Here is a 13,871-nt window from a genome sequence, read left to right on the forward strand (position 1 = left end):
GATCATCACAGTCGTTGCACTTTGACATTTTTTGCCTCTTTGGGATTTTAACATGTCCAAAGCTTTTTTTCCAAAGAGTATACAAAGTATGAAAAGATGCCGGTGCATGCCCTCTTTGCCTCTGTGTTTCTCCAATAGAGTTAAATACTTCTTTTTTGGTCAAACCTATCGGAAGATGCATTTCTAATAGGTGGGGTTACGGTAAAGCATTTTCATAAATGTAATCTTTCAAAATTGCTGTTGCCGCAACCGTTGAGGCTCTTGTTTTGGGCCTTCCTATGTTTCCATGAATGTTAAATTTAACTCCATACTTTGCTTTATTAGCCAAATTCCAATATGTGCCATGTGATAATCCTGTAATAATGCGATATGCATTATTGCATATACTTTTTCCATTTATAAGAAGCCTTATTTGATGTCCTGAACTTCGCCTTCTCTTATCATTTACAAGAAAGCAAGACAATCTCGTGAGTAGGTATTCATTTCTTCTGCTTCCTTTCCTTTGCCAGACATGTTCTCTACAACCCTTGATGTCATGTAAGTTAATGGATCGCATACATGTATGCTTACAGCATGTAGATCGCATTGCTTTTAGCATAACATCTTCATTCATTACTCTTATTCTCTTTGGTTGCTTTTCTGGATCTGCCTGCACTCGTTGTCTTTTCATGCATCTGTATGTCCGTTTTGGGACCTTCTGTTCATTCTTATTTGGATTTGTGTAGTTCTCCTTGTAAGATTTATTTGTCACGTTGTTTTCATGAGATGTTGCATCCTTGATCTTATCACTCTGACAGTCAAATACTGAATATTCCTTTGTTGATGTCATCCTTGCTTTTGATACATTCGTCAAACCATTTGTAACATTTACAAGTTCACAATCAAAGTCAAACACCGAATAGTCCTTTGTTGATCTCATCCCTACTTTTGATACAATCGTAGAACCACTTGTCACAATGGCATCTGAGTGTCCCGAATGATCTTCAAACTCATCTATTCCTGAGAGAACATCACTCATTGATGCACTTTCTATGGATTTCATAACTCCATAGTCAGTGGTGATAGAGTGTCCAGAATGATCTTCAAACTCATCTATTCCTGAGAGAACATCGCTCATTGATGCACTTTCTATGGATTTCATAACTCCATAGTCTTAAAACTCCTCTACTCCAGAGAGAACATCACTCATTATACTATCGTGCATGATTTCCATAATTCCATAGTTACCTGCTTTGACTCCAAGAACTTTATCAGTATCCATGAAGCCATCCATGCTTGAAGATATAACACTTTTGACATCTTTGCCCAAGTTCTCAATGTGCATGAACTCATCCACCCCGGATAAGGCATCACTTGTGAAATATTTTTCTTTCTCGGTACCAATGAACTCATCGACTTCTTCTGATAAGACGTCAGTGCTATGGTTGAGTGCATTGGAATCATCCATCTCTGAAGGAATAGAGCTTGGTACCATTAGGGAAAAAGGGAACTCATTTTGGGGCCCTGTAAGAAATTCACTATTTTTTGATTTATTTCTCTCCTAAAAGACCTGAAAAATAATAAAATACGAAAACGTGGCTCAGATTTGTCAGTAAGGACTACAGAACTGTCAATTCAAAAAGGAATAAGATAATCTTTTGTCTGACTAACACGATTTTGTATTAAATATCCTCTTAGATTTTTTTTTGTTTACCAAAGATTCCGCATCTCTTTGGCCGACGTGTGCAGGTCTTTCATTAAGTGTCCATCACTGAACTTAGTGATTGCAAGTTTTCAAAATATTCACATGGATACCGCCACACTTCCACGATTCATGTCACAAAATGACTATGAGATTGAAAAACAAACTTCGCAACCTGAGGAGCACAAAAAATGGCCGATACTAGTGAGTCACTATCTGAGAAGAAGCGATTACACCATCTTCACATCGACTTGGAAGAACAATATGCTCCAGCACAAAAAAGACGAAAGGATACGGTGCTGAATGCTCAACAGTGGGAAAATATGAGAAGAGAAGGGCTTCAACATATTGACTTATGGTGCGATGGAAGCATATATCCAAAATGTCAAGTAAAAAACTCTACACCTCCATTTGTCAATCCCACCACATTACTGAGGTTTGCCGGCGATGGAAAAAATGGACTTCTTCGTTATATTTCAGCGCAGTCTGCATTTGCGGAAACGTATAAAATGATGTACCTACAAGAAAAGGGGGCCAAGATGGAGGAGATAGCCATTCGTGCAAAATTGGAGCAGCAGTTGCAGAATGAAATTGAGGAGCATTCAAAGAGTAAAAAAGAGTTGACAAGAGCAAGAAAGAAGAGAACCGTGCTTGGAGATAGACAACGTAGCAGGAAGATTAAAAACATTGCAAATTTGAAGGCTGGGACTGGTGGATGCAAGCGACGAATTCAGGAAGCAAGGTTAGATTGAAATTTATCATTTTGTATACTCAAAAAGGCTCTCTTCCAGACTATATCTATTTCGTTGATTGTCGCAAAATAAGAATGGAGGTGCTGAATAATATAGTCATATTGTGTTGTTATTACAGGAAATTATTGGAGCTTGCAAAAGAAAATATGGACCTGAACCTTCTTCCTGTTAAACAAATGAAAGGATTGCTTTCTTGCGGTGTAGCAAAAGGTTTGATTGAGGAAAAAAAATACAAAACAGTCAAACGCAATGTTGTAGAAAACTTTGTATCCAATAATCAAGTTGATGGCACTATAATCCAAGAGGCTCTTGATGTTAGTGGAGTTAGCAGGAAGGGATATAGTTCGATTTTCCATGCGATATCCTCAACTTTGAAAGATCAAAGGATTAAACGAGTTTTACTGCCAAATCCAGCAACCGTGTGGAGGATAAGAGGTCATTTGAATGAAAGTATAGATGAATTTATTGGGCAATATATCCATATTGAAGAAATATTTCATGGTGTTAAAGGAACCACTGTGTATGATCCTTGGAACAATATATTTTTAGATCTGCAACAACTTCAAAAAAGAATGGTCGAGTTTTATGGAATAACATTTGAGGAGTGCAAAGGCATTTTCAAATTTGTTATCAAATTGGATGAGTGTGAGGTTGTAAAGGAAAAGAAAATGGAAAGAGTTACTATTACATTGATGAATGGAGCGATTGATACATCATTAACTGAAGCGAGTTCGAAGTATTTTAGTGTGCAGTCAGAGAAACACATATGGTGGTTAGGCTCGTTCCAGGTATGATCATGGGTTGTTTTATACTTGATTTTGGTCATTGTTTTCAAATCTGATATAGTAATACTTTTGTTTTCTATAATCTCACAGGTGAAGACCAAAGACCATGAAACACTAGATTGGGTGTTTCACCACACGGAAATACCAAGAATAATCAAAAGACAAGTGCAAGGCGAGAATCTCCATGTTGCAGGAAAAGGTGATTTTCAAGTAGAGTGGCACATGGCCGGGGATCTTAAAACACTTAAGTGCATGTATAACATTAGTAAAGGAGGCAACTCAAAGTCTCCTTGTCTTTACTGCAAAGAATCAGCTCAAGTAATGGATTCAAAATGGTGGAAGAGAGAACCTAATAGAGATAAAGTTGACCCTGACTTCAAGGCCATTGTGGACATTCCACTATGTAATGTTCACATCTGCACATTGCATGGTCTATGTCGAATTATTGAGAAATTGGTATTTTTATATATTGGATTTGCTTGGAAACTCCGTCCCGAAAAAAATAGAAAGGATGCTCTTCAAGCATTGGAAAAAGTGTTATCCGATATAGGTCTACATGGAGGAGATGTTCAAATCACAAAGGATTTTAAAAAGTCTACCAATGGCAAGGAGGTACCAATCAAGCCCTCTATTGGTGGTGTTAAGGCAAGAAGATTCTTGTCTCGACCCAAACACAGTAAGCAAGTAAGGCAAGGTAGAGCAGTTTCAAAGATTAATTATGGATTGTGGAAGCAAGTCCATAATGCTGTGAAAGATCATGAGGCAGATGGGGAAGCACGAAATAGGAAGGCAGAGGTGTGGAGGTCTCTTGATCAACTCTTCATGTTCTCTGACAAAGTAACATGGACAAAGAGTGATTACAAGAACTTTGAGGAGGCAATTAAACATTTTGGAAAGTCAATGAAAGACGCGTGGACAACCTGCAATATAACTCACTACATGGTAAGGTTATGTCTTTTTCTTTTACTTAAGTGTGATCTTCTTTTTTTTTATTACTTACTATGCATTCTTATGTCTTACAGCATATCATATACAACCACCTTCCCTATTTTGTCAAAAAGTATGGATGCCCAGCTATTTGGTCTACCCAAGGCATGGAGAAGTCTCACTACATGGCACGTAATGCATTTTTTAGACACACACAACACTATGGAGGGAGTCAGAAGGTGAATAGTCTGAAGGAAGTCTTCCAATGGTTTTACTGAGGCATACTACAAAGGCTGCATGCTAAAAAAAAAGTTGCTAGCTCCAAAATCAAACTTGATTTTCTTCTAGCCCAAAAGCAAAGACGAAGACAAGCTCTAGACAATTCAATTGCAGCAGAGAGACATAGACAATGGAGGGAATCGAAGATATTTAGAAACCATAAATGGACAAGTAAACATGAATAGGACTCATTTGTAACTTATTGGTGTTATGTCCACATGTTTTCAAACTCATTCAATAGAAATTTTTTTAGTGGAACAAGTGACTCTTGGTGTTATGCATGAAAAAAATTTCAATGTGAAACATATGATCTGAACTTAATACAATTTGTTTACAATTTCAATATATTGTTCATTTAATATTTAACGACACCAAGAGCATGTCCACCTAAAGCCCTGGACAAACATTTTAGGAAGTAAACAATGGCTTCTCCATTGTTGCTCAACTGCCTATGGTAAATCAAGATCTTGGCACTGCCTAGATCATGAATATAATGAGCTAGGCCTGACATTTTGCGAAACCCAACCTGCCTGCTTCCACTTGATCTCTGGAGGAATGTGTCATCCTCAATTTGTAGCTGCAACATATCAAAGGATTGGAGTGAGACAATACACAACCTACAAAACTAAAGTTAAGCAGAAGTCAAAGTATATGATTTGAAGTACCTTCTCATTTTCATCAGCAACAAGCAGTTCATCTTTCCAAAGATTTATCCCTCTCCCTTCTTGTCCAGCCTCTTCTCTAGTCTTTTCTGTGTATAGTGCTGAGAGATTCATAGCTTCCTGTGTGAGCTGGAAGGCACCTTCTTCTGGCTCTTGGAACTTTTCAGCCTCTTTGAAACAAAATGAAAGGGCCTCTACAGGATCAAACATTGTTTCCAAAGCCAGTAGTGAATGGTCATCCTCTATGCCAACCTCCTTGTCAAGCCTTGAAGCCTGGGCAATAAGGGAAATGGCATAGTCCTCCCTCAAATCAAACATACACTCTATATCATGGAGGAAAACATAATCCTTTCCACCAATCAACACACCTGGAAGCATGGGCACTGCATAGTTGCTGCTCTGAACATCAAAATCTTCAACCGGCTCTGCTCCCCTCAGAGTTTTTTTCCTCAGTTGAACAAGGTCAAGAGCAGCCACTTGCAGCCCCTCATCCTGAAGGTTGATATCTTCTTCTTGCTCCTCCATTTCAGAGACCAAAGAAACATCCTCCTTTTCCTCTGCTTCAGATGTGTCTTCTTCTTCTATTTCCTGCCCTTGTTCATCCAAAGACTCCTGACTGAAGACAATGTACATAAGAAATGCCATGCTCTCCTCCAGCACTCTGCACTTTTTGGTGTGCAAAGTACAGTTGAATTTATAGTGATCAGGCAGGCTGTCGGAGAGGGAAGGGGGGGGGGCGGGGGCAAGGGGGGCGGCGAGAGAGGGAGGGGGGGCGGGGAGAGAGAGGGGGGAGAGGGAGGGGAGGGGAGGGGGGAAGAGGGAGGGGAGGGGGCCGCTGCCGCGGCAGCGAGAGAGGGGGAGGGGGGGAGAGGGAAGGGGGGGGCGGGGGCAGCGAGAGGGAAGGGGGGGAGAGAGAGAGGGGGGGGCCGCTGTCGCTGCCGCGGCAGCGAGAGAGGGAGGGGGGGGGCGAGAAAAGGGGGGGTGGCGAGAGAGAGGGGGGAAAGGGAGGGGAGGGGAGGGGGGGAGAGAGAAGGGGGGGGGCCGCGGCTGCTGCCGCGGCAGTGAGAGAGGGGGAGGGGGGGGAGAGGGAAGGGGGGGGCGGGAGCAGCGAGAGAGAGGGGAGGGGGAGAGAGAGAAGGGGGGGGCCGCGGCAGCGAGAGAGGGGGAGGGGGGGAGAGGGAAGGGGGGGGGGACGGGGGCAGCGAGAGAGAGGGGAGGGGGAGAGAGAGAGAAGGGGGGGCCGTGGCCACTGCCGCCGCAACGAGAGAGGGAGGGGGAGGGGAGAGAGAGAAGGGGGGGCGGCGAGAGAGAGGGGGGAGAGGGAGGGGAATGGAGGGGAGGGGGAGAGAGAGAAGGGGGGGGGCCGTGGCCGCTGCCACGGCAGTGAGAGAGGGGGAGGGAGGGGAGAGGGAAGGGGGGGGGCGGGGGCAGCGAGAGAGAGGGGAGGGGGAGAGAGAGAAGGGGGGGCGGGGCCGCTGCTACGGCAACGAGAGAGGGGGAGGGGGGGAGAGGGAAGGGGGGGGCGGGGGCAGCGAGAGAGAGGGGAGGGGGAGAGAGAAAAGGGCAGCGAGAGAGAGGGGAGGGGGAGAGAGAAAAGGGCAGCGAGAGAGAGGGGAGGGGGAGAGAGAGAAGGGAGGGGCCACGGCCACTGCCGCGGTAGCGAGAGAGGGGGAGGGGGGGGAGAGGGAAGGGGGGGGCGGGGGCAGCGAGAGAGAGGGAAGGGGGAGAGAGAGAGAAGGGGGGGGCCGCGGCCGTTGCTGCGGCAGCGAGAGAGGGAGGGGGGGGGAGAGAGAAAAGGGGGGCAGCGACAGAGAGGGGAGGGAGAGAGAGAGAGGGGGGAGAGGGAGGGGAGAGGAGGGGGAAGGCGGGGAGAGGGAAGGGGTGGGGAGAGGGAAGAGAGAGGGGGGGGCCGCTGCTGCGGCAGCGAGAGAGGAGGGGGAGGAGAGAGATAAGGGGGGGCAGCGAGAGAGAGGGGGGGGAGAGGGAGGAGAGGGGAGGGGAGAGAGAGAGGGGGGGCCGCTGCCGCGGCAGCGAGAGAGGAGGGGGGGGAGAGAGAGAAGGGGGGAGATGCAAGAGTGAGAGAGAGGGGGAGGGAGAGAGAGAGAGGAGGGGGGGGCCGCTGCCGCGGCAGCGAAAGAGAGGGGGGGGAGAGAGAGAGAGAGAGAGGGGGGAGAGAGAGAGAGAGGGGGAGGCCGCTGCCGCGGCAGCGAGAGGGAGAGAGGGGGGAGAGAGAGAGAGAGAGGGTAGGGGGGGGGTCACGGCAAGTGAGAGAGAGGGAAAAGGTGAGGAGAAAGGGAGAGAGAGAGAGAGAGGAGAAATGAAGAGGAGGGGAGAGAGTAGACTAAGATGAGAGGAAACGTAGACTAGAGCGGAGAGGAAAGAGAGAGAGAGAAGAGTGAGAGAGATGAAAATTTAGAGAGGGAGGACACGAGAAAGTATGATCGAGATAGAAAATCTTACCAATGAAGAGGAGAAATGAGTGGGCGACGATCGAGCTCGGGGGGGTCACCATGTATAAACTCTCTATATCACGTGCGTTCAAGGCTTATTTGTAAAATCCCTTATCTGTAGATTTTTCATTAATAAAATGCACCCTTTTTCTATACGAATCTGTAATTTTTTTTTGAAATGATTTTAAATAATCCCTTATGTAAGTTAAATTATATTAATTTTAGAAATTAAAAATATCCTTCTGTTGAACTCACGTGATAGGGTTACATAATATGAGTGACCTCCCCGAGCGATCGAGACAAGATAAAGGAGCTACGATCAATGAGGCATATGAGAGGAGATTGGTATGTGATTTAGTCGAAACTTAAACAAACAAAACTATAAACCTTGGTGTTTGATGAAAATTTAGAGAGGAAGGGCACAAGAGAAAGTATGATCGAGATAAAAAATCTTACCAATGAGGAGAAAAAATGAGTGGGTGACGATCAAGAAGAGATAAAGGAGAGATGTTTTGATGGAAGAATTTGGGAGCTACGATCAATGAGGCATATTAGAGGAGATTGGTGTGTGATTTAGTCGAAACTTAAACAAACAAAACTATAAACCTTGGTGTTTGAAAAGAGAAACATATGGAAACTAGAATTTCAAACTTCCCGCCTTTTTTTAAACTATGAATCCTTGTGTTTGAAAAGATAAACGTGTGAAAACTTGAAAATTGTGATAAAAGACAACCTTGTGTTTCAAAAGACAAACGCGTGGATGTGAAAATTGTGATAAAAGACAACCTTGTGTTTCAAAAGACAAATGCGTGGATGTGAAAAGACAAATGTATGCTAAAAGCAAAACTTGTAGAAACTTGAATTTTAAAATTTTCTTTGTTTTTGAATTTAAAATGAGTTTCACTTTCATTTTTAATTTAATTGTTTAATTTAGACTATAATGCATTTTATTTTGGAATATAAAAAGTATAATTTTAATTTTACTACATTTTAAATTAAAATTTTAAAAGTAGTTTAACTTACATTCGTTATTATTACTTTAATTTATTTCTTTTTAGGGAGAATTAATATATTCTTCTAGGTAAATATTAAATTTTTAATTTTAAGTCTTGTTTTCTTTATTTTACGTTATTTTTTCATAAACTTTAAGTTAAACTACTTTATAGTTTTTATTATTTAAATTCAAATTTATTAAGATTTTAACTTCTTATTAATGTGAATGTACGTAAATATTAAATTTTTAATTTTAAGTCTTGTTTTCTTTATTTTACGTTATTTTTTCATAAACTTTAAGTTAAACTACTTTATAGTTTTTATTATTTAAATTCAAATTTATTAAGATTTTAACTTCTTATTAATGTGAATGTTCAATTCTTATGAGTTGTAAGTAAATTAGTTTTTGAAAATATAAATTTTATCTTTTTTAAAATGAGAAGGGGAAGGGAGAGAGAGAGAAGGGGGGGGCCGCTGCCGCGACAGCGAGAGAGAATGGGGGGGGAGAGAGAGAGAAAGGGGTGGGAGGATGGGAGTGGGAGAGGGAGTGGGAATGGGGAAGGTGAAAGAATGGACGTGGGCGTGGGAGTGAGAATGGGGAAGGTGGGGTGGGAGGATGGGGGCGGCAGCGAGAGAGAAGGGGGGGGAGAGAAGGGGCGGAGAGAGAGAGAGAAAGGGTTGTGAGTTTAAAAAAGATAAAATATAAATTTTATCTTTTTTAAACTCACAACCTTAGTGTATTAAAAAGAATAATGGAAAATAGATTATTTTTTGCTTTTAATTCGCAACCTAAGGATATTAAAAAGAACAATGGAAAAGAAATTATTTCTTGCTTTTCTTCGCTTCGACGGTTGGTGTAGTCTAGATTAGCATAGATTAGTTTGTCCTTAGAGGAGAGAACTCCAAAAAAACCAATCAAAGCCATGCTCAAAATTTCCCGACTAGTTCCTAATCGGAGTCAGTCCATTCGTTCACATTCGGTTTCACAGTCACAACAACCCTACCATTTAAGCAACGATTAAGGTTTTTAAACTTTCAAGATGATTGAAAATTGTATCAGTGGACATGACAGATTATAGTTGTGGAAGTTGACAGAGCATTTTACACTTATATCAGTTGCGGGAGTTGACAGAGCATTTTGCACTTATATATGACAGACTTCAAATTTGTATTCAGAGATCATTGTAAATCCTTATTTTTTTTCACATTTATGCTCTAAGCCTTGTAAAGCCTTTTAGGCTATTCCCAAAGCATTTATGCTCTAAGCCTTGTAAAGCCTTTTAGGCTATTCCCAAAGCATGAAATTGATACTTATATGATTGGGAAGAATAAAAACTTGAGGTGTATTAATGGGACTCATTGTACTTTTGATTTTTCAAAGTAATTGTAGTAGAAGTAGGGCGATCTAAAGCAGTTCACATTGAGCCCCTAAAAATAAACCTCGACGTCAAATGCAAAATGCAAGTACTTCATGAGCTACAGTTCCAAGTCCTATAACTGGAAAAAGAGGTCGTTCATATACAAAGAAAGGGCAAAGAAGAGAAGAGGAAGAACATGAAGAGGATGCGGAGGGTCTTGAAATGGAGTCAGATCTAGAAGCAGAAATGTTATCAATGAAGAACCTAAATCTTCGCTTGAATGAGGCTGTGACAGATGAGGATCCAGGATATATATGGGGCCAGAAGACTCAAGTTATACATGCTTCAACAGTGGTCAAAGCAAGTGTCTTCACCAACAGCAGGACCTTAGATACAGCCTATGCTGAAAAGATTTTTCAGGCTTTGATTGATGGAAAAAAACCAGTTGTTTCTAATTTGGTACTCCGTCCAAGAACATTTTGGCCAGTCATGGGAGATTATAGTCAATCCATCAATTTCTCTCAGCCTATAGATTTTGAGATGCAATTCACTAAGTTCCTCGGAAAACAAGTTCCCTCACTTCAAGAAGGACAGAGTTCAGTGAATGATCCAGAACGACATATAAGGGATGCCAAGAGAAATTTCTTAGCTCATTGTACATTTGAGGCAATAGATGGTCAGCACTATGCCTATGCTTGTAATGAGCGCTCTAGAGATGCATACAAGAAAGGAGAAATTACTTATCAAACCTTCGCGAGTGTGCCTCAATTTCACTACTATTTTGCATGCATCTGTATCTTCAAGAACGAGAAAAAATATTTGATTGAGTCAGAAAGACTTAATCATGACATTTATGCACTACGAAAAATCACCTCCACTTCAGAGATGTTGCTCAAAGCTAGGACCATATGGAAAACTTTTAATTCTCCTTTGACCACTCTCAAAAGAACTGCAACTAAAGTGGAAGCGGATAATCTTGTTGACTTCTACACATGCTTGAGTGCCATTGTACCAAGGGGAAAGCAGGAAAGAGCAGAGGTGATTACAAGCTTCAAGACAGTAAGGGATAGGTATCAAGACTACACAAGCATACTTTTCCGTAGTGATGAAGTTTTTCATCAGATCAAAGACGTGTGTCTTGCATGTGAGAAAGGAGATGTTACATATGAGGCTCCATCATTGATTAAAGAGAAGGCAAAGAAGATTGAGAAAAAAGAGATGACAGCTCGGATGTGGAGGCCTTTAAGAAACCTACCAGACAAATACACAAGTCTTGCTGCAGAGAAATTAATGTCCAAAGAATGGTTTTTTGGCAAAAAGGATAAAGATCATTGCATGGAAGATTGCATCATCCAACAGGTCAAGCGTGATGCAGTAAAGAGTGCAATTGAATATTTATTGGGAGAAAAAAATATTCCAATTAGCCAATGTAAAATTGATCATAACATTGTGAGGCAGATGGCATCAGCTTTACCGTCAGCAGCTAAACAGAAGGCTTGGGCGCATAAATGGGTGAAGATAGAAGATGATGGATCTAAAATTACTCCCTCTATGAGAAGTGAATTCCGGAAAATGTGTATGCATATGCACAAAAAGTCATCAATAACCACACTCTCAGAAAAGAAAAAACTTTGAACAAGGGCTTTTATTTCATACATGAAATCATTTCAGAGTCTGGAAAGAGTGTTGAGTGCAAGGGAGTTTCATTGAGTGATTTTTTGTCCGACGACACTGCTTGGGAGAGACCTCAGCTGTTCTTTGTCTATGAAATATCACCGGATGACATCCGTCAACTCCTTGACAGAATATTACATACCACCATTGGTAGAGTGGGACAATGTAATATAGTCATATTTGCTGATAAAGATGACAAGGAACAAATGTCTGCTACCCTAGAAAATTAATATGGCAATGAGCTCAAGATTTACAATGGGATATACTCAAGAAAAAGGGACAAGAGAGAATGCGGTCTCAAGATACAGAGTCTAGAAACCTTTTTCTTGTGCATGAAGAGCCCTTACAATGATCACTCCTTACAAAACAATATAAGAGGGAATGCAAAGAGATTGCAACTACTGCTGGAAGAGCATGAAGCTCCAAGTCCCCTCCATCGCAACGCAAATCACTATGAAAGGTCAGCAAAAAGTGATGATCTTTTAATTAGTATGATGGAATTTTTGCTACCGTCCGGATGGGAAGTCACATTGTGCCGAATGGGACATCTGTTTGAAGCTCTTATCAGAAAAGGACACAATGTAAATATTATTGAGAGCCCTGCTTGCTTGGAATACCTTGATACCGTGGCTTCTCTCACAATAAAGTTTGATAAGAAAGGTCCGATCTCACATGAAGAGGATGACATAGAGCAGATCATGTATGATGAGAGCAAGAAAGATGATGAAAATGATCAAAGCTCTGGATATAATAGTGAGGACACCAGCGATAGCAAGGAAGCATAAGAAGATGGATATGACACTGACCTTGCCTCTGAAGGTTACATAAAAAGACCACGAAGATATGTAGAGGTATGAAGACTTATGTTTAATTTTCTTTATTCATTTAAAGGTCTTTTTAAATTTATAATTAATTTAAAATTTTGAATCTCATAATTATTTTATCCTTTTATAGGAGAAGGGAGAGGAGGAGGATGAGGACGACATAGCTGGAGCAGAGAATATAGAAAGCTCATCTCAAGAAAGCAAAGCTGCTCTGGCTATCCATCGGATGACTCTAGAAAATAATCATACATTGCAGCAAATGGAGAAGTCATTTCAAGTTAGGTTTCAAGTTCGAGAACAATCTCTTACTTTTATATTCAATGAAGAGGACATTTCAATCCTCATAAACTTCAAGAAAGAGGTCAATGACAAGGTTATAATAGCCATCCTCAGGTTTGACACAAACTTTTTACTGACTTTATGCTTTTGTATTTCCATTGGATCAAATGAACTAATATTCTTTTCTTTTTATTGCAGTATGGTTTTACAACAGCTTCCGCTATATATACAAAGATGTGCATATGTGGTCGATCCTCTTGTTTCTAGTGTACTTAGCAATAAGCAGAAGACCATAGATGACCTTTTTAAGTGGTTGCAACCTATTGATTTAACTGCGGCGCGAGTTATCTTTACCGCATATCACGAGGAGTGAGTATCAATCCCTACCTAGCTTATCTCTTACATTGTGGAGGACTATATCAAATAATAATTATTCTTAATTGATAATGCAGCTTGCATTGGAGCTTGGTAATTGTGGACATCTTAGCCAAGCAATGCTTCTTTGTCAATTCAATAACATCTATCCATGGCAGTGTGTCAGAGTAAGTATAACCTACTTGTGTCATAATTATGTCAATGAGATGCATCCTATGCAATGCGCACATTCATTTATGTTTTCTATTTTGATGTGTAGATCTGCTCGAAAGTTGGTAAGTGCTATAGATGCACTTATGCAAATGGAGGGTGACTTGGAAGATCAAATAGAGTATGTAACATGCCCTGCAGCGAAGCAGAATGATGACCACAGTTGTGGGTGGAGAGTTGGATATAACTGCTTTTTGCTCCTTGCTCAAATTTTTAATTTGAGAGGCGGTGAAACCTCATTGTCCACATATACAGACTTGCATCTATATGCATTTATGTCATCTATCATTAAGGCATTTATTGATAACGTGGTGGAGCATCCAGAGGAAACATTGGTTGCTACGCCCATAAGTTGTCCTGATGTAACCGCTGTATTGGACGAAATGGGGAGCTCTTCTGAGGTTAAGGTCATCATTAGCAAGCAACCTCGTGTTTTGACTTTTGGTAGCGAGGAAGTTACAATCCTCTCCGACCCTTTGAAAGAGGCTAATGACAAAGTCATGATGGCCATCCTCAGGTTTGATATGAACATCTCTTGACTTGATACTTCAATCATTTGATTCAATCTGCTTCTAACATTTGTTTATTTATTGCTGCAGTACGGTTATATCTCATTTTCCTA

The sequence above is a fragment of the Dipteris shenzhenensis genome, chromosome 16 (genome assembly GCF_047967505.1).
Source record: "Dipteris shenzhenensis isolate YYH24624 ecotype China chromosome 16, Dip_SZ_1.0, whole genome shotgun sequence".
Lineage (NCBI taxonomy): Eukaryota > Viridiplantae > Streptophyta > Polypodiopsida > Gleicheniales > Dipteridaceae > Dipteris > Dipteris shenzhenensis.